Source organism: Pseudorca crassidens, chromosome 14 (assembly GCF_039906515.1).
Source record: "Pseudorca crassidens isolate mPseCra1 chromosome 14, mPseCra1.hap1, whole genome shotgun sequence".
In the NCBI taxonomy this organism is placed as follows: Eukaryota; Metazoa; Chordata; class Mammalia; order Artiodactyla; family Delphinidae; genus Pseudorca; species Pseudorca crassidens.
The window spans coordinates 45,235,132-45,255,988 of NC_090309.1; the positions used below are offsets into that span (position 1 = coordinate 45,235,132).

At 38.9% G+C, this 20,857-nt stretch overlaps 1 protein-coding gene and 1 pseudogene across 1 annotated transcript in view; one reads left to right on the plus strand and one right to left on the minus strand.

Annotated features, from left to right (window-relative positions):
* Positions 1 to 20,857, plus strand: part of CLHC1 (clathrin heavy chain linker domain containing 1) — a 213,134-nt gene that overhangs the window by 152,134 nt on the left and 40,143 nt on the right. The window lies entirely within an intron of this gene.
* LOC137205661 (protein FAM136A pseudogene) lies at positions 19,622 to 20,478 on the minus strand (annotated as a pseudogene).

The following is a 20,857-nucleotide window of genomic DNA, read 5'->3' on the forward strand; positions in this document are numbered from 1 at the left end:
CTCTGCCCCCCGGCAGCTCATGTCCCAGCTGGGCAAAGGTAATGTAAACCACTAAGTACACTTGAGAGAACTGCTGTAGCTGGACATGCAAGGCCCTGAGGCGGCATTCCTCGACCTAAGCTCTCAGACATCTGCATGTACGGTCAGGCAGATTCCTGGCCCTACTTAGACGAAGAGCACTAAGGTTCTAGAACCACAGTTCTGTGGGAACCGAGAAGGGGAATGAGGCTGTCTTTCTCTTTGCAAATGCAAGTAGCTGTATTTATAAATTATTTGGAAAACTTAAGAGAGTTATTAAGAATATTACATACCCATTTGCTTGACAAACATTTTTTAAAAACCTGACCATACAAATGATCTGGAGCAAGGACACCCTTAAGTCAGCTTGTAGCAGTATAAGTTGGTACAACCATTTTGGAAAACAATTCAGGCAATATCTAGTAAAACTGAAGATATACATATACTATAATTCAGCCATTGCTCTCTAGAGAAATTCCCAAGCAAAGGTGCAAAGATACATGAATAAGAACAGTCTTTGCATCATCATGTATAACTGTGAAAAAATGGGAACAACCAAAATGGGCATCACCAGGATTCAGATTTGAAAAATCAGAATGTTGTATAGCAGTGAAAGAGAATACATTGGACTATTTGTATCAAATAGATAAATCTCAAAAAATAAGTTGTAGAATATTTTCGGCATGATACCATTTATATGAACTTTTTATAAATGCAAACCAATGATATTGTTATGGATCTATCCATATGTTGTAGAATTATAACATTGAAAAGACAACAATAACAAATATTAATGAGTGAGTATGTGGAACATCTGGAAACCTCATCAATTGTTAGTGGTGTGTAAGTTAGTACAACCTTTGCTGTGTGGCGGTTTCCAGTAAAATTGAATATACGCAGATGTGTGACCCAGAAATTCCACTTCTAGCTATGTACTGAACAGAAATACATAGATGGGCCACGACTCATGTGTAAGAGTGTTCCTAGTCGCACTGTTCACAGCATTCCCGAACTGGAAACAACCCAAATGGTTGCCTGGATGAACTAATTGTGTTACATTTATACAATGGGTTACTACACAACAGCAACAGGACTGAACAAAGTAGTGGATTAATCTCACAGACATAATGTAGAGCAAAGGAGGCCAGACACAAAAAAGCACATCCAATAGAACTCCATTTTTATAAAGTTGAAAACTAGGCAAAATTGGTTGATGGTGATAGACCTTTGGACGGTGGTAACTTTAGGGGAAAGGTGATGTCTGGGAGGGCTCCCTAAGGGGCTTCAGAGATGTCAGTTATGTTCCATTTCTTGGGTTTAGTAGCAGTTACATGGGGGTATTCATTTTGTGAAAATTCATTGAGCTGTAAATTTATAATCTGAGTAGCATGTTATACTTTAATCAAGGTTAGGTTTAACAAACCTAACATGTATTTGTAGACAGTGGTCAGTTCCTGAACTTGTTATACAGCTTTATATTCCTGTACTGGGCGATAAGCCAGGCAGTCACCTTAATCTTTATGTGTTTTCAATTTAGATGAATTGGGAAATTGAATTAAATTAAATTAAAATAGCTGCTGTCCTTGAGGGTGTGTGGCACTTCCGTGCATGGCACGTGTTTGATAGTAAGGGCTTGAAGTTGGAAGTCCTGACTTCTCTGAGCTCTATCATCTGTTAACTCTGTGATCTTGGACATGTCATAATATTCTCTCTGGCCTTAGGTTTGACTCAATTAGGACTACGATAATGGCTTTTGTGAAGATTACACAAGATATATCCATGAACATATGTTTTAAACCTTAAGGAGCTACAAATTTGATTTAATATGATCCAACAAATGTATAGTGAGATGATGTTCATGTCTCATAAGGCCTAATGTCAGACCGAAGCTGGGGTCCTTAATGATGTGTGTCAGAGGATGGGATGAGCCTGGACAGGATCTGAAACACAAATTCATTTTTTTCTGCATAGACTGGGGAACAATCATGTGATGGTTAACTTTATAATGTGAACTTGGTTGGTTATGGTACCTAGTTGTTTAGTCAAACATGTCTAGATATTGCTGTGAGGTATTTTTTAGATGAGACTGACATCTGTATCAGTAGACTTTAAGTAATGCAGATTACCCTTCGATATATGAGTGTACATTACCAGTCAGTGGAAGGTCTTAAGAGAAAATACTAAGACACCTTCAGGAGGAAGGAATTCTGCCTCCACACTGCTCTTGGACTCAAGACTGCAACGACAGCTCTTCCCTGGGCCTCCAGCTGCAGCCTGCCCTGCACGTTTCTGACTTGCCAACCCCACAATTGCATGAGCCATTTCCTTAGATTAAATCTCTCTATATTTCTCTCCATATATCCTCTTGGTTCTGTTTCTATGGAGAACCCTGACTAATACAGGTTAGGTGAGGGAAGGATGACAGGAGGGTGAGAGGGAAATATTTATGGCTGTTAGAGAAAGGAAGATCCAGTGCCCTTTCTAAAAAGTGAATTCTGCAGGCTTGGGTGAACTGTTTTCTCTGGATTACATATGAAAGTACATTTCCTCTTACAATTCCCCTTAATTTTGTATTATTTAAATAAACATATAGATTTGTCTATTTTAACAAAACTGGTATTTTTCCTTCCAATATATATGTGTGTGTGTGTGTGTTTAAACATAGTTTAGATCATTCTGCATATACAAATTCACGTCCTGCTTTTATTGTTATATTTATATATAAGCATTTTTCTGTGCTGTGACAAAGTGTTGAAGACATCACTTTTAATGACTGCATATCCAACCTAATCATATTAATTTATTTATTCATCCTTCTATTGTTTACCTCGGATGGTTGTTGATACAATGATTGTTGTTACTATTGTTTTAAATCATAATGCAGCAAAGTTTAGTGGGTAAAGCGTAAAACTTGGAGATTTTAGACCTGGGTCTGAATTTCAGAAATGCTACTTAGCTGTATAACTCAGGGCAAGTTACCCAACCATTTTAGTGTGAGATGAGGCTGCTACTACTTTACTTTATAGGTTATAATGATTAAGTGAGAAAACATATAAAATGCCTAGTAGAGTACCTGGCACACGGTAGGCATTCAGTAAATGATAAATATAAAATTTCCAGTCCACTGTAAAGTTCCCAAGGGCAAGCAATGGTTTTGTTACTTCCAACACCTAATCTGGTTTATGGTGCCTCATACTCAGTACAGTACGTATCTGTTGAACTATTGACTGCTGTAGTGAGCTTTGCAGAAATGTAGGATTATTTTCTTAAGTGGAATTACTGGGTCAAAGGAAGGCCTTTTAACCATGTTATAGATTGGTCTCCTAAAAGGTTTGAATCAATTTAAGTGCTGTTATACAAATAGGAAGTGTATTTATCCATGAAAGCAGCAGGCCTCATCCGCCATGAATCATGACCGTAGTCATAACCAGGGGGCTTGGCTTTGAGTCCTGCTGGCACTGAAGTTTCCTGTACTATAAGGAAGGGAACAAACCAGGGCCACCAGACCACGGGTGGGTAAAATTGGGCTAGTCACCAAGATTGGTTTGCTATGGCAGCCCACCAGGGGACTGCCTGTTTTAGGAACTTATTTGGGAATATGTTTCTGGGGGCTACTCCTGAATTGGCTGTTCTTGAGTCCTTGACTTTGGGGGGAAATGTATCTCCAATAACATTTTAGTTGTGACATAACTTCTGAGTGTGTAGAAAACAATGACAGAGGTGATTATTTACTATTGCGTTTATGGAAAACCAAAGTGTCAGGTGAACGTGTCTTGGTTCCTATATTAACGAGCACCTTGAGTACAGGTCTATCAGCCTGATCCTGAGCTCCAAACAAGGACATAGTACAGCCAGTGAGAAATAATCTCTATAGTTTCAGAAATTACAAATATAATCTTAATAGATACAAATTTTTGCACATTTATGCCTAGAGATTACATCAAAGATTGAAATTCAATTTAGGCCTTTTACTAAGAAAGTACCCACCTACTGGGAAGAATAAAATGGCTGTAGTATTTAAAGTCAGCATGAGGATAAACAGCAGAATTTATGTATGTTCAGGTCTCCTTTTCCCCACACTTGGTAAAAATGAATTAGCAATCTTGACTAGCAGAAAGGCAGGAGCTTTCCATTTTTTCTATCACCAAGATGAAATAAACTCTCTGGATTTGCAATTAGTGCAATAATCAGGAAAGTTTAATATTCAAAATGTTATCTGTGCATTTATATGCATATAATGCTGTGTTGCCAATGTGACATTTAAATTAGATGAAGAGTGAGTTTTGGGTTCATTTTCTTGTGCGTAGCCGCTTAAGAGAGGGGGAAGGCACTGTGCCCCTTTGAAAGATCTAAATACAGAAAAAAAAATATCATGTCACTCCCTTCCAAAAGAAATTTTTTTTTTCTTTTTCACTTTTAAGACCAAAAGATTTTTGAAAGATAAAGGTTACCTATTGTCTACATAGTGTAAAGTTCTTTCAAATCAATTTAATTAAGTCTGACTAGAGAAATACCGTCAAAAGCATAGTTTATGATATGTATCATGCGTATAAATGTGCAAAAACACTAATTTATTGGATATAAATAAAAGACAGAGGAAGGACCATATGCCCTATACGTTAGGAAAAATAGAATATTTTAAAAGAAGATAAAAATCTTTTCTTAATAGAAAGGTGGTTTCAGTCTACTCAATTTTTCCTACCCTTTCTTCAATGCCTTTTGCTTTCAATAGAGACTTCATTGAAAAATTCTCAAAGAGGAGTTTGAAGCATAATCATGTTTGAAATGAAACAAAGTCTATTCTTCTTATGAATAACTTTGAGGAATGTGGTACAAAGGCATTAAAAGAGGGTATGAAAATGATAAGTCTGACACAGAATGTGGAGAGAAATATCATAATGGAGATGAAATATGACAACAGAATCATGGTAACTGGTATGAATTTGCTCTTTGTCACTCAGATACAAGGAGTCACATTTCTTTCTTTTTTTTATATCAAATTAAATTTGACTCAGTACTTCCACCTAACCAGGATGATTGGAAATCCACTCAGTGTGGATCCACTCCCTACACTCAAAAGTGTAGGGAGCTTTCCTTTCCCCTTGAGATTAAACAAAAGTACGGTTGTCCCTTGGTATCTATAGGGGATTCCAGGACCCCCAGTGGATACCAAATTCCATGGATTTTCAAGTCCCTTAGTCAGCCATCCATATCTGTGTGTTCCGTATCTGTTGATAGGGAAGGCCAACTATAATGCAAGCTACATAGAACACAGCCTGTACCAGGCCCTGCTCTGACATACTAATTCATTTTATCGTCACAACTATCTGAGGCAGGTCATGGTATTATACTCATTTTTAAATTGAAGAAACTATGGTACAGAGATTAGCTTGCATTAGATCACCTGGCTAGTAAGGGGTGAGTAATTGGACTCAGGCAGTCTGAGAATCTGTTCTCTCAATGACAATACCAATTCTAGAGCTTATGCATTTCAGGAACATTGGGACAGACTCTTCATCCCTTTAATCCTAGGCACCATGTTTCTATAGGAGAGTCTATATCTGTTGCTCCATGATCTGACACTCAGTCAGAAAACTGGTGACCTCTGGTCAGATCTGACAGCAGACAAGTTTTGTTCAATGACTATAGTATCTTTCAACACTCTGAATTAATTGCCAACATTCAAAATGTAGAGAATTCATTAAAAAGTCAAAAATTCTAGCTTTTATTGAAAGATCACAAGGTCTGGCAACACCACCAGTGTTCCCACTGGACCATAGGCTGGAGCTCGTTGTCTTCTGCCACTTTACACAGAAATTTGTGCTCCAGTAGCTCTCCCTGGGTATACTCAAGCTCTTTACTCATCTAGGTTGCCTGACAGACTCAGTAGGCCAGACTTGAAAAAAAAAAAAAGAAGGTCACCTACACCTAGTCTTCCAGGACACAAAGATATGTCTGCCCTCCCAAGAGATGGAAGAAGAACTAGGACTTGTTCCTTCATGATAAGTCAACCACCCAGACACAATTAATTTCTCACTAGCACTGGTAAACTTTTTGCTTCCATAAAGACCAAGATTGGTTTGGGTTTCCCTACCATTTTTCCAGGGACTGAGATTTGAAGCCTTGGCAACCTTTTTGGTTCTTCCCTCGTCTTTGCCTAGTAGATCAATCAACTGCTAAACCATAGAGACACCACCAAACCTCTTATGCCCACAATCTCCTCTATATTCTCCTTGCCCACCTCCAAGATACCACGTTAATACAGACTGTCCTTGCCTCTTGCCTGGACATACTAATCCATGACCTCCTAGCAGTCTATTGGCTCCAGTTTATCTTTTTGAATTTATTTTCCATTTCCCATCTCTCATCCTAATCCCCAGTGCTCAGATGAACTCAACCTCTTTTTTTGCCAGTACCTGCACTGGGTTTTTCTACTTGTGTGATCATTCCATTTCTCTCAAACTAAAATTCTCTTCCTTCCCTTCCATTTATTCAAATTTAACTCTCTTCAATAGCCTTAAATTTTACTTTCTCCTTAACTCTTTCTGTGATCCTACCTGGAAGTAACTACCCTCTCCCTCAAATTCCCACAGCACTTTACATGCACCACTGCTAAAGCACTTCCACCTTCACTCTGTGTTTACAAATAGTGTCCCTACTTGACAGCAAAGCTTTTGAAATTTCATTTTTGAGTTCATTTTTTAACCATTCGGTATGTTCATTTTTTATTGCCCACAACTCCCAGGATGGTATCTTGCAAGTATTTTTTAGTAGGTTTTCAATATTTGTTGAAGTAAAGAAGAAAAGGAAGGCAGGTTAAAGTCTTCTACAAAGCAAAGAAGTATTTAGTAATAGCAACTTGTTTATTTTTTACTACTGTTTCCTTGCCTCTATAATGTTAAAGAAAAACTGAAATATCATTTCTAAATCTACAATATTTGGCTTAAGAATAATATGGTAAAATTATTATTTCTACCTTGATGTTTACTTATTTTATTTTTTAACACCTTTATTAGAATATAACTGCTTTACAATGATGTGTTAGTTTTTGCTTAATAACAAAGTGAATCAGCTATACATATAAATATATCCCCATATCTCCTCCCTCTTGCATCTCCCTCCCAACCTCCCTATCCCACCCCTCTAGGTGGTCACAAAGCACCGAGCTGATCTCCCTGTGCTGTGCAGCTGCTTCCCACTAGCTATCTATTTTACATTTGGTAGTGTATATATGTCCATGCCACTCTCTCACTTCATCCCAGCTTACCCTTCCCCCTCCCTGTGTCCTTAAGTCCATTCTCTACATCTGCATCTTTATTCCTGTCCTGCCCCTAGGTTCCTCAGAACCATTTATTTTACTTTAGAATCTATATATATGTGTTAGCATATGGTATTTGTTTTTCTCTTTCTGACTTACTTCACTCTGTGTGACAGACTCTAGGTCCATCCACCTCACTACAAATAACTCAATTTCATGTCTTTTTATGGCTGAGTAATATTCCATTGTATATATGTGCCACATCTTCTTAATCCATTCATCTGTTGATGGACACTTGGGTTGCTTCCATGTCTTGGCTATTGTAAATAGAGCTGCAATGAACATTGTGCTACATGACTCTTTTTGAATTATGGTTTTCTCAGGGTATATGCCCAATAGTGGGATTGCTGGGTCATATGGTAGTTCTATTTTTAGTTTTTTAAGGAACCTCCATACTGTTCTCCACAGTGGCTGTATCAATTTACATTCCCACCAACAGTGCAGGAGGGTTCCCTTTTCTCCACACCCTCTCCAGCATTTGTTTCTTGTAGATTTTCTGATGATGGCCATTCTGACTGGTGTAAGGTGATACTTCATTGTAGTTTTGATTTGCATTCCTCTGATGATTAGTGATGTTGAGCATCCTTTCATGTGTTTGTTGGCAATCTGTGTATCTTCTTTGGAGAAATGTCTGTGTAGGTCTTCTGCCCATTTTTGGATTGGATTGTTTGTTTTTTGGATATTGAGCTGCAGGAGCTGCTTGTAAATTTTGGAAATTAATCCTTTGTCAGTTGCTTCATTCGCAAATATTTTCTCCCATTCTCAGGGTTGTCTTTTCGTCTAGTTTACGTTTTTCCTTTGCTGTACAAAAGCGTTTAAGTTTCATTAGGTCCCATTTGTTTATTTTTGCTTTTATTTCCATTTCTCTAGGAGGTGAGTCAAAAGTATCTTGCTGTGATTTATGTCAAAGAGTGTTCTGCCTATGTTTTCCTCTAAGAGTTGTATAGTGCCTGGCCTTACATTTAGGTCTTTAATCCATTTTGAGTTTATTTTTGTGTATGGTGTTAGGGAGTGTGCTAATTTCATTCTTTTACATGTACCTGTCCAGTTTTCCCAGCACCACTTATTGAAGAGGGTATCTTTTCTCCACTGTATATTCTTGCCTCCTTTATCCTTTATCAAAGATAAGGTGACCATATGTGTGTGGGTTTATCTCTGGGCTTTCAGTCCTGTTCCATTGATCTATCTTTCTGTTTTTGTGCCAGTACCATACTGTCTTGATTACTGTAGCTTTGTAGTATAGTCTGAAGCCTGGGAGCCTGATTCCTCAAGCTCCGTTTTTCTTTCTCAAGATTGCTTTGGCTATTTAGGGTCTTTTGTGATTCCATATAATTTGTGAAATTTTTTGTTTGAGTTCTGTGAAAAATGCCATTGGTAGTTTGATAGGGATTGCATTGAATCTGTAGATTGCTTTGGGTAGTATAGTCATTTTCACAATGTTGATTCTTCCAATCCAAGAACATGGTATATCTCTCCATCAGTTTGTATCATCTTTAATTTCTTTCATCAGTGTCTAATAGTTTTCCATATACAGGTCTTTTGTCTCCTTAGGTAGGTTTATTCCTAGGTATTTTATTCTTTTTGTTGCAATGGTAAATGGGACTGTTTCCTTAATTTCTCTTTCAGATTTTTCATCATTAGTGTATAGGAATGCCAGAGATTTCTGTGCATTAATTTTGTATCCTGCTACTTTACCAAATTCATTGATTAGCTCTAGTAGTTTTCTGGTAGCATCTTTAGGATTCTCTATGTATAGTATCATGTCATCTGCAAAGAGTGACAGCTTTACTCCTTCTTTTCTGATTTGGATTCTTTTTATTTCTTTTTCTTTTCTGATTGCTGTGGCTAAAACTTCCACAAGTATGTTGAATAATAGTGGTGAGGGTGGACAACCTTGTCTTTTTCCTGATTTTAGAGGAAATGGTTTCAGTTTTTCACCATTGAGAACGATGTTGGCTGTGGGTTTGTCATATATAGCCTTTATTACGTTGAGGTAAGTTCCCTCTATGCCTACTTTCTGAAGGGTTTTTATCATAAATGGGTATTGAATTTTGTCAAAAGCTTTTTCTGCATCTATTGAGATGATCATATGGTTTTTCTCCTTCAGTTTGTTAATGTGGTGTATCACATTGATTGATTTGTGTATATTGAAGAATCCTTTCATTCCTGGGATAAACCCCACTCGATCATGGTGTATGATCCTTTTAATGTGCTGTTGGATTCTGTTTGCTAGTATTTTGTTGAGGATTTTTGCATCTATGTGCATCAGTGATATTGGCCTGTAGTTTTCTTTCTTTGTGACATCTTTGTCTGGTTTTGGTAACAGGGTGATGGTGGCCTCGTAGAATGAGTTTGGGAGTGTTCCTCCCTCTGTTGTATTTTGGAAGAGTTTGAGAAGGGTAGGTGTTAGCTCTTCTCTAAATGTTTGATAGAATTTGCCTGTGAAGCCATCTGGTCCTGAGCTTTTGTTTGTTGGAAGATTTTTAATCACAGTCTCAATTTCAGAGCTTTTGATTGGTCTGTTTATATTTTCTATTTCTTCCTGGTTCAGTCTCGGAAAGTTGTGCTTTTCTAAGGATTTGTCCATTTCTTCCAGGTGTCCATTTTATTGGCATATAGTTGCTTGTAGTAATCTCTCATTATTCTTTGTTTTTCTGCGTGTCAGTTGTTACTTCTCCTTTTTCATTTCTGATTCTATTGATATGAGTCGTCTTCTTTTTTTTCTTGATGAGTCTGGCTAATGGTTTATCAATTTTGTTTACCTTCTCAAAGAATGAGCTTTTAGTTTTATTGATCTTTGCTATTGTTTCCTTCATTTCTTTTTCATTTATTTCTGCTCTGATCTTTATGTTTTCTTTCCTCCTGCTAACTTCGGGGGTTCTCAATTCCTCTTTCTCTAATTGCTTTAGGTGTAAGTTTAGATTGTTTATTTGAGATGGTTCTTGTTTCTTGAGGTAGAAATGTATTGCTCTAAACTTCCCTCTTAGAACTGCTTTTGCTACAACCCATAGGTTTTGGGTCATTATGTTTTCATTGTCATTTGTTTCTAGGTATTTTTTGATTTCCTTTTTGATTTCTTCAGTGATCTCTTGGTTATTTAGTAGTGTATTGTTTAACCTCCACGTGTTTGTTTTTTTTACAGATTTTTTCCGGTAATTGATATCTAGTCTCATAGTATTGTGGTAACATAAGATACCTGATACAATTTCAATTTTCTTAAATTTACCAAGGCTTGATTTGTGACCCAAGATATGATCTATCCTGGAGAATGTTCCATGAGCACTTGAGAAGAAAATGTATTCTGTTGTTTTTGGATGGAATATCCTACAAATATCAATAAATCCATCTTGTTTAATGTGTCATTTAAAGCTTGTGTTTCCTTATTTATTTTCATTTTGGTTGACCTGTCCATTGGTGAAAGTGGGGTGTTAAATTTCCCTACTATAATTGTGTTACTGTAGATTTCCCTTTTTATGGCTGCTAGCATTTGCATTATGTATTGAGGTGCTCCTATGTCGGGTGCATAAATATTTACAATATTATATCTTCTTGGATTGATACCTTGATCATTATGTAGTGTCCCTCTTTGTCTCTGGTAGTAGTCTTTATTTTAAAGTCTATTTTGTCTGAAAAGAGTATTGCTACTCCAGCTTTCTTTGATTTTCATTTGCATGGAATATCTTTTTCCATCCTCTCACTTTGAGTCTGTATGTGTCCCTAGGTCTGAAGTGGGTCTCTTGTAGGCAACATATATGTGGGTCTTATTTTTGTATCCATTCAACCAGTCTATGTCTTTTGGTTGGAGCATTTAATTCGTTTACATTTAAGGTAATTATCGATAGGTATGTTCCTGTTACCATTTTCTTAATTGTTTTGGGTTTGTTATTGTAGGTCTTTTCCTTCTCTTGTGTTTCCTGCCTAGGGAAGTTCCTTTAGCATTTGTTGTAAAGCTGGTTTGGTGCTGCTGAATTCTCTTAGCTTTTGCTTGTCTGTAAAGATTTTAACTTCTCCTTCAAATCTGAATGCGATCCTTGCTGGGTAGAGTAATCTTGGTTGTAGGTTTTTCCCTTTCATCACTTTAAATATGTCCTGCCACTCCCTTCTGGCTTGCAGAATTTCTGCTGAGAGATCAGCTGTTAACCTTATGGGGATTCCCTTGTATGTTATGTGTTGCTTTTCCCTTGCTTTTAATATTTTTTCCTTGTATTTAATTTTTGATTGTTTGATTAATATGTGTCTTGGTGTGTTTCTCCTTGGATTTATCCTGTTTGGGACTCTCTGTGCTTCCTGGACTTGAGTAACGATTTCCTTTCCCATATTAGGGAAGTTTTCAACTATAATCTCTTCAAATATTTTCTCAGTCCCTTTCTTTTTCTCTTGTTTTTCTGGGACCCCTATACTTCGAATGTTGGTGCATTTAATGTTGTCTCAGGGGTCTCTAAGACTGTCCTGAATTCTTTTCATTCTTTTTTCTTTATTCTTCTCTGTGGTAGTTATTTCCACTATTTTATCTTCCATGTCACTTATCCGTTTTTCTGCCACAGTTATTCTGCTATTGATTCCTTCTAGAGAATTTTTAATTTCATTTATTATGTTGTTCATCATTGTTTGTTTGCTCTTTAGTTCTCCTAGGTCCTTGTTAAACGTTTCTTGTATTTTCTCCATTCTATTTCCAAGACGTTGGATCATATTTAATATCATTGCTCTGAATTATTTTTCAGGAAGACTGCCTATTTCCTCTTCATTTGTTGGTCTGGTGGGTTTTTGCCTTGCTCTTTCATCTGCTGTGTGTTCCTCTGTCTTCTCATTTTGCTTAACTTACTGTGTTTGGGGTCTTCTTTTCACATGCTGCCATTTCATAGATCCCATTGTTTTTGGTGTTTGCCCCCAGTGGCTAAGGTTGGTTCAGTGGGTTGTATAAGCTTCCTGGTAGAGGGGACTGGTGCCTATGTTCTGGTGAATGAGGCTGGATCTTGTCTTTCTGGTGGGCAGGACCCCATCCGGTTGTGTGTTTTGGGGTGTCTGTGACCTTATTATGATTTTAGGCAGCCTCTCTGCTAATGGGTGGGGTTGTGTTCCTGTCTTGCTGGTTGTTTGGCATAGGGTGTCCAGCACTGTAGCTTGCTGGTCATTGAGTGGAGCTGGGTCTTAGCGATTATAAGGAAATCTCTGGGGGAGCTTTCGCCGTTTGATATCATGTGGAGCCAGGACGTCTCTGGTGGGCGAATGTCTTGAACTCGGCTCTCCCACCTCCGAGGCACAGGACTGACACCCGGCTGGAGCACCAAGACCCTGTCAGCCACACGACTTTTGGGAAGTCTGAGGTCTTCTGCCAGAGTTCAGTAGGTGTTCTGTAGGGGTTGTTCCACATGTAGATGTATTTCTGATGTATTTGTGGGGAGGAAGATGATCTCTACATCTTACTCCTCCGCCATCTTGAAGGTCTCCAATGTTTTCTTATTCAATGGCGCTCATCTGTGAGCTAGCTTTAGGGTCACTACCACCTTTCACAACATCCTGCAAAGCAAGTGAATTACTGAAGCACATCACCCTCAAGAATGTGAGTGTCTGAGAGAGACTTGAAATCTATTCCAAGGGTGGATTGTGCTAATGTTGCCACCTAATTTCATTGATTGTGTTAGGCAAGTGAGTTGCTTTGGAACATGCTGTGGCTTTGGCTTAGCCTTACAATTAATGTAACCTGGTGAAGTGACTGGGGCAGGTGGCCCTAAGGGCGTGTGGTGATGTGGGTGGTGCGCCAGATCTCATGTTGGAGACTAAGGCTCAGGTTCTGGCACTGCCACTTTACCAATAAGTGATCTGAACAAGTTTATCAGTCTCTTTCTTTGCCTTTAAGTGAAGAAAATTGTGCTTTACCTGTAAAGTTCTTTTCAGTTCTCAATATCTGTGAATTAGGCTGTTAGATTATAATTTTCAGTACACGATTCAGCAAATGTTTTCAGAAGGCCTTTGGTATGAGCAGTCTGAAGACAAATGGGAATTCTAGAGATTGTATTTAAAGTGGTACCTAATGGGTTCCTGGAATTTTTGTACATTGACACCATGATATAGCTTCATATAGATTGCACATTCTGCTATAATTCCCAGAAGATGTTGGAGCAGTCATTGACCATTTCCTTAAGTAAACCAATTTGTTGCCAAATTCCCTTTCTCCTTCTACTCTTAGCCCTGTGGACAGCACATGAGAATTGAACTACTGCACTGTTTCTTCTAATGGTCACAACCAAATTTATGCTACTGCATATTTATGTTTCCTATAAAGTTATCTGCAGACAGTACCATAGATAGTTAAATATGATGAGATGCACACTGATTAAATTGATACTCTTGGTTGTTTGATATTTATGGAGAGAAATAAATAATGAGATTGAGCTAAAGGTTATCCCCAGCAGGAAAGAAAAAGGTCATCTAGGTGTATGCATAGCAATAAACTCCGTTTAAAAATGGTTTCTGTGGGAAATAGAGCTAGTTAGAATTGTCTTGTTTTTTGTTGTATAGTATGTACAGTAAAACTTTTCTTTATGATTTATTTTAAAATATATGAAGTTCAGCTTAGCCTCTTAATAGCATTGCCTAATAAAACTGCAGAAATAGATAATTGTATTGGGTAATGGAAACTGGAAGAGGCAATCGAATAAGAGAAAAAATGGTGAAGCACAGCAACTGAAGAATCTTGTTTCAGGGGGTAGAGTTACAGAAAGAACACTAACAATTTTTTTTTCTTTTTTCTTTATTTTATTTTATTTTTGGCTGCGTTGGGTCTTTGTTGCTGTGCGCAGGCTTTCTCTAGTTGCAGTGAGCAGGGGCTACTCTTCGTCGCGGTTCACAGGCTTCTCATTTTGGTAGCTTCTCTTGTTGCGGAGCACGGGCTCTAGGCTCACAGGCTTCAGTAGTTGCAGCATATGGGCTCAGTAGTTGTGGCAGGTGGGCTCTAGAACGCAGGCTCAGTAGTTGTGGCGCACGGACTTAGTTGCTCTGCGGCATGTGGGATCTTCCTGAACCAGGGCTCGAACCCATGTCCCCTGCATTGGCAGGCGGATTCTTAACCACTGCGCCACCAGGGAAGTCCCAAGAACACTAACAATTTATCTTTTGATTATCTGAAAGATATATGGCACATTTGAGGAAGTATAAAGCACAAATGATAACCCTGAAAAAGAAGACGAAGAATGGCTATAATTATGATCTTTATATTTAGAGATCTCCAAATTTGAAGATCATGTAAACATTCCTTTGGACAACTTCAAAATTAGAATGTATATCAAGTCTTATTAGGCATGTACTCAAGCGCTATGTGGTGGAGATATATCTAGAACACCAAGATGACACCGTGATGATTAAAGAAAGGGACTTCCTCAAAAAACTTATCAAAAATGAAAGCTTTAAAAATGTGTATGCCCCTTGATGCAGAAACTTCATGATCAAGAATGCATCCCAAGGAAATATAGATACACATGATAATTTTCTCTGATGGTATTTAGTCAGTTTTATTTATAATTAAAAAGAGAAAGAAAGAAAAACTAGAAATGACTCACATTTCCATCAATAAGTAGTTATTTACATTAATTGTGCACACCCATACAAAGGGAGACTATTTTAATGATACAGGATAGGATGGGGGCCATTTAGTGCAGGAAGCAGGGGGAGGAGTATGGTGAACATTTCTACTTTCTTGTAGTCTGGAAAATTCTCAGATAAATGAAGTTTATCTTAGAAATCTTTCAACTTTCCTTTCTGTTCTTCTCTCTCCTTTTGGACTCTAAAATTCTCAAGCTAACTCAGTCACTATAACACCTCTATGTCACAAAGTTATGTAGACTCATCTCTCCTAAACTGTTATGATTCTTCCCTTCCTTCACTGATAAATCCACAGAATCTCTCAAAAGATTCTGGGGTTTTGTTTGGATTTTTTTTCATTACAATCACAACATGGCAGCAGTGCTGGGATTCTGATGAAGGGTTTGTGTTACTGTTTTCTAAGAAGAGATAATCTAGAAATTAAGTGTTTGTAGTCAGTGAGTGCCTGCAGTATCTTTCATAGAATCAGATCACATTTGTTCTGTGCACGAGCAGTAGCAAACAACTGGTATTTTTAGTGGCAAATTGTCCCACTCCTACACTGGCAAGGCAAATCATATGCAGTTAAAAGTAGAAAAGGGAGTCAAACACTTTGAGGCTGCTTGTTAAGGGGTTTCCCTTTTTGCAAAGAACATGACTAATTACATCTGAGTATATTTTCTCTTAATTTCTTAAAGCACTTTTACATCTCCTTTCATTGTATCCTTATAATCACCTGTGCAGAAGGTAGGTGACGTACTATTGCACCCATTTGAGAAATGATGAAACCGAGACACAAGGATTTATTTGTAGAGCAGTAATAGGATGCAGGGTGACTGACTCTGAGCTGGACATTTTCTCTTATAGATCACAAGCAGGAGACCCCTCTAGCCAGTAAATTATTACTATAGAAGTGAGGTAGAATGTGAAACAATTCCCAGGAACTCAGCTTGGGCTTATAGTTTTACAGTTCCATTAAAAACAAAAACAAAAACAAAAAAACAGGGCTTCCCTGGTGGTGCAGTGGTTGAGAGTCTGCCTGCCGATGCAGGGGACACGGGTTCGTGCCCCGGTCCGGGAGGATCCTGCATGCCGCGGAGCGGCTGGGCCCGTGAGCCATGGCCACTGAGCCTGCGCATCCGGAGCCTGTGCTCCGCAACGGGAGAGGACACAACAGTGAGAGGCCCGCATACCGCAGGGAAAAAAAAAAATCAGAGCAGCTGTTTGTCTTTGATAGAGACAAAGAAATGGAAGATTTTCTATGCTGAGGTAATGATACATCTAGACCAGTGGTTTTTAACCAGGGGCAATTTTGCCCCCTCCCCTCAACCCTCCCCCAAGGATATCTGGCAATGCCTGGAGACATTTTTGATTGTCTTAACTGGGAGGGAGTATTACTGGCATCTCATGGGTAGCAGCTAGGCCTCCTGCTAAATATCCTACAAAGCACAGGACAGACCCCACAACAAAGAATTATCCTGTTCATAATGTCACCAGTGCTGAGACTTGAGGAACCCTGCTCTAGATGTCTCTCTGCCTTGGTTAATGGTGGTTGGCATGCTCTCAATTAGTCACATGTTCAGTCTCTGCCGTCAGAATTACATAAACTAATGATGGGCAAAACTTTTAAAAAGAGAGCTCAATAATATGTTCCCTTAACGTCCCATATGGTTCTTCCTCTTAATTCTTCACCCCCTCTCTCAATCCTTGCTCCCCAGTTGTCATCCTCCCCACCTCCCCGGCTTAATTCATATTTCTGTGTTTCCCCCAGCCTTTTCCTCTTTGACATCAAACTGATGTGGTACCTCTCCACTCTGGCCCCTCTCACTTGCTCTCTGACTGAGCACACAGTCTGGCAGAGACTGGGTGATGGATGAAGTTGCAGGCCCTTGGAGGCACCACCAGGAATGCTGACTGGGTCTCTCTTGGGAACTGCCTATCTCAGAGCTTCTGCTATTAGTTTTGAAAGCCTGCCCAGAGTGCCTTAAAGAAAACCCACAGGCTAATTTTCCCAGAAGCAGAGTAAACTATGCTTCTCTTGGGAGGAGGACAAACAATTATATTCCATACTGCCCTACACATTGTAACCCTATTTGTTTAATATCAGTGAACTATGCCTAGGTAGTCTCTGGACATTCAGATATTTTCAGCTTGCTCTTAGACAGTGGCAGAATTGAATGTACTAAATTAGAGGAGCAATTAGAGTATTGAAGAGAGTTTCTGATTTGGGGGGAAGGAAGGAGGTAGAGAGGGCCAAATTATTTTGGTATTTTATTTTCCAAAAGAATGCTGACGCGGATGAGAAGCGTTATCCACATCTCAGTAATAAAGATTAGAACTACATATCTTAAAGAAGTGACTTCTTGCATGTGATTGGGCTAACCACGACTATTTTAATCAGTCTCATTAGGGTTGGCTCTGAACTAGGTAAAATGTGTCAGTTTCTTCAGCTGAATTTTCATCTAGCTCAGCAGTTCTCAAAGTGTGGCCCCCATACCCCTGGGCCCTCGTGAGATGCTTTCAGAAAATCTGAAAGGTCCAAATTTTTCTCATAATGATATTAAGAAATTATTTGCTTTTCTTTTTTCTGTACCACTCTCCTCACTCATTTTGCAGAGGAATGGTTATGAGAACCCCTGGTGCCTTGGCACAAGTCAAGCAGTGGCTTTCAAGTGTACTAGTTTCCAATGTCTTCCTCACCTCCATGCACTCGCAGTAAAAAGAAAATTCAGTTTCACTTAAAATTTTACTTAAGATCCTGTTGAAGCAGTAGAAATTATTAATTTCTGTCAAATCTTGACCCTTGAATACCCATATTTTTAATATTCTGGTTGACAAAATGGGAAGTACACATAAAACACTGTGGCTACATATTGAAGTACAGAAGTGCAGTAGTTGTCTTGAGAAAAAGCACTGCGCAATTGTTTTGAGTTGCAAGCTGAACTAGCCAATTTTTCCATGGAGCACCAGGTTTACTTGGAAGAACTACTGAAATACAAACTATGGTTATTCAAACTTGGGTGTTTGGCAGAACGTTTCAAAAAAATAAATGAAGTGAACCTATTATTTCAAGTGAAAAAAAAAACCTACAATATTTTCTAAAGTTAAAATTTGAGTTTTTAAGCACAAATCAGAATTTTGGAAAACTTGTATCCACCACTGTGAGTTTGACAGTTTCTGAATACTAAAAGACTTTCCTAATAAGATGAGTGGTGATATTAATTAATGTGATTGTATAGTATTGTATAAGGAAAAGTGTCAACATTGGGAAGACCTGAATAAATCTTTGTACTGATATTTTTGATATAACCAATGAATAATGTTACCAAATCATGGATGGGTGGATGATTCATTCAAAGTGCAAGACAGACCAATGGATTTTAATGTAGCAGAGTAGAAGTTCATTGATGTGAACTTTTTGTTCACACAAAAGCAATGAACCAAGTTTGTTGGTTTCAGATTCGGACTGCAAATAACCTTTAAAATACCACAACTTACTGGGTTTTGGTGTAGTATCAAATAGTCATATTAACAATTATCTGAAAAGGCTATTAATATGCTCCTTCCTTTTCCAAATACATATCTATGTAAGGCCAAATTTTCTTCATCTACTTCAACCAAAACAACATGTTGCAACAGATGGAATGCAGAAGTAGATGTGAGAATCCAATTGTCCTGTATTAAGCTAGACTTTAAAGACCTTTGCAAAATGTAAAATAGTATCTCTCATCTCACTAATTATTCTTTGTTTTAGGGAAAAATAGCTCTTTCTCACAAAACTTAGTTATGTTAACATGTAATGAATGGGTATATTCATATTATTTTTTTTTTTGGAAGAAAAATTATCTTATTTATTTTTAAAACCAAACCACTAGGAAAATATATCACAGTCTTGAAACAGCAAACAGACAGGCTATATTATCAAGTCATAAGTTGGTAAAAACACAACAAGGTCCTTAATAAAACGAAAAGGTGCCCAAACTGGGGCAAGAACAACACGTCGCAAAAGTGGTATTTGGTGACGGGGGTTGTCCCGTTTTTTGCTGTAAAGGAGTCGCAGCTTGCCCCTGAGTTGCTTACTTTTTCTCCTTTGACCTTCGTGTTGCCAAGGGATTGTTTCAACAGAGTTCTGTTATTACAGGGGGCAAAGTAAGCAATACTGGGTTTAGGCTTTCATTCTATTTTGTTTTATGAAAACCAGATTTTTCCAAAGCCAGTGCTTCACAACTCTCTTAATTAAGCAGCTAACAATTCCTCTTTCGCTGTTCATTCCTGAATACTAGCATATAGCACAATCAAAAGCCCCTTTCCCTTCAAGGGTGAGTGTCACTGCAAGATTGTCTTGTCACTCGGCTGACTCTGCTGCAGACAGCCTCAGGGCTCATCATGGCTGCCAGTCAGAGGGAAGGTTTGCTTCCCCTACCAGTGTGATAGCGCTTCTTATATTTTTGCAGGGTCTCCAGGCTGAAAGATGTCATGTGTGAGAATTTTAAGAAATGCGCATCCACATCCTGACGGCCAGAACTGAATATCCGCAAGGACCCTTTCAGAGTTTTTATCCAAACTGCCTCTCCCAACTCTACATCTTAAAGTAACTTCATGCCCTTGTATATAAAACAAAACCAAGCAAAACAAATCCCCAGAAGCCCCATTACCCCTTCTAAATTAGTGACCTCATGGATTTTGTTTTATTTCCAGTTTGTGGGAAATGTTGTAGCGATCCTTCTGGTAAACAGGAGGTTGGCAACAAACAGAAATACCTCTCCTCACACTCCACCAGCTCATAAGCAGGTCAGATGAACCTGCCAGCCTGCTGGTATCTGTGTACTAAGAGGATGTGGTACCTTGGAGGGCTCTGGTTTGGTACAAAGGAGACTCCCTGTTGCCAGGATAAGCACTTGCCACGTGAAATTCAGGCTCGTAAAAACTCTCCTGTGCTATCTCTGACCCAAATTTTAGCACCAGTTTTTTTCACTTTCTAGGATTCAAACACAAAGGAACCAGTGTCCAGAGGCAAGTGACATAGGCCTTAAACTTGCTGCCATCCTTAATTTCCTCATTCATAAACCTTCCTTAGAAAACCCGAACCCCCATTCGTCTTTTTAAATAGATTCCTGCCTTCAGCCCCGATGGCCAATAGCAGACATCTATTTCCCAATGGATGAGAGAGACTCCTTCATCTTCTTGGTCATGGTTGGGATGAGGTTCATGTGGTCATCCACACACTTGGTCACACAGCTCTCCAGCTGCCGTTTCACCTGAAGCTCTTTACTCCCCGCATCTATTGAATCTTTGGCATTGTCGTTGCAATGCATAGTGCACCGGGCCAGGCTGTCCTGGAACTTCTCCAACTCGCTGGTCACCAGGGCCTGGGCTTGAGCCAGAGGTGCATGGCAGCGCTCAATGCACTGGTGCACTTGCTGCATGGACGCCTGGCTGTCCTCACAACAGCCGGCGCTGCACCAGTACATGAGGCCCTGCATCTTCCAGATGTTCTCTCTCTCCAGACTCTTCATCATAGAGTCCACCGCCTCCTGCGCGTGGAGCTGCTGCAGCTCCGCCATGGCAACCCCGCGCTGCTTCCTGCCGCGCCGGCGCCCACATGGACTCCCGCGCACGAGCCCCTATTAATATTATTTTAAAATAGGTATGTAAAAACTTTCTATTTTAATTTATATTACAGTAAATGTTAATAGCTAAAATCCACATTGCAAAGGGTGTAAAGGGGTCCTGAGAACAATGATTTGGGAACCACTGATCTAGAGTACCATAAATTGCAGTATGGGCACTGCAAACGATCTCTTCAAAGCAAATATGGGCTATTTCCTTTCCTCATTTAAAACAATAATCATTACATTTGGATAGTGTTTTGTACCCAAAGTGCTTTTATATGCATCAACGAATTAATCTTTTGAGTAATCTTATAGGTTAGGTATTGTTTTC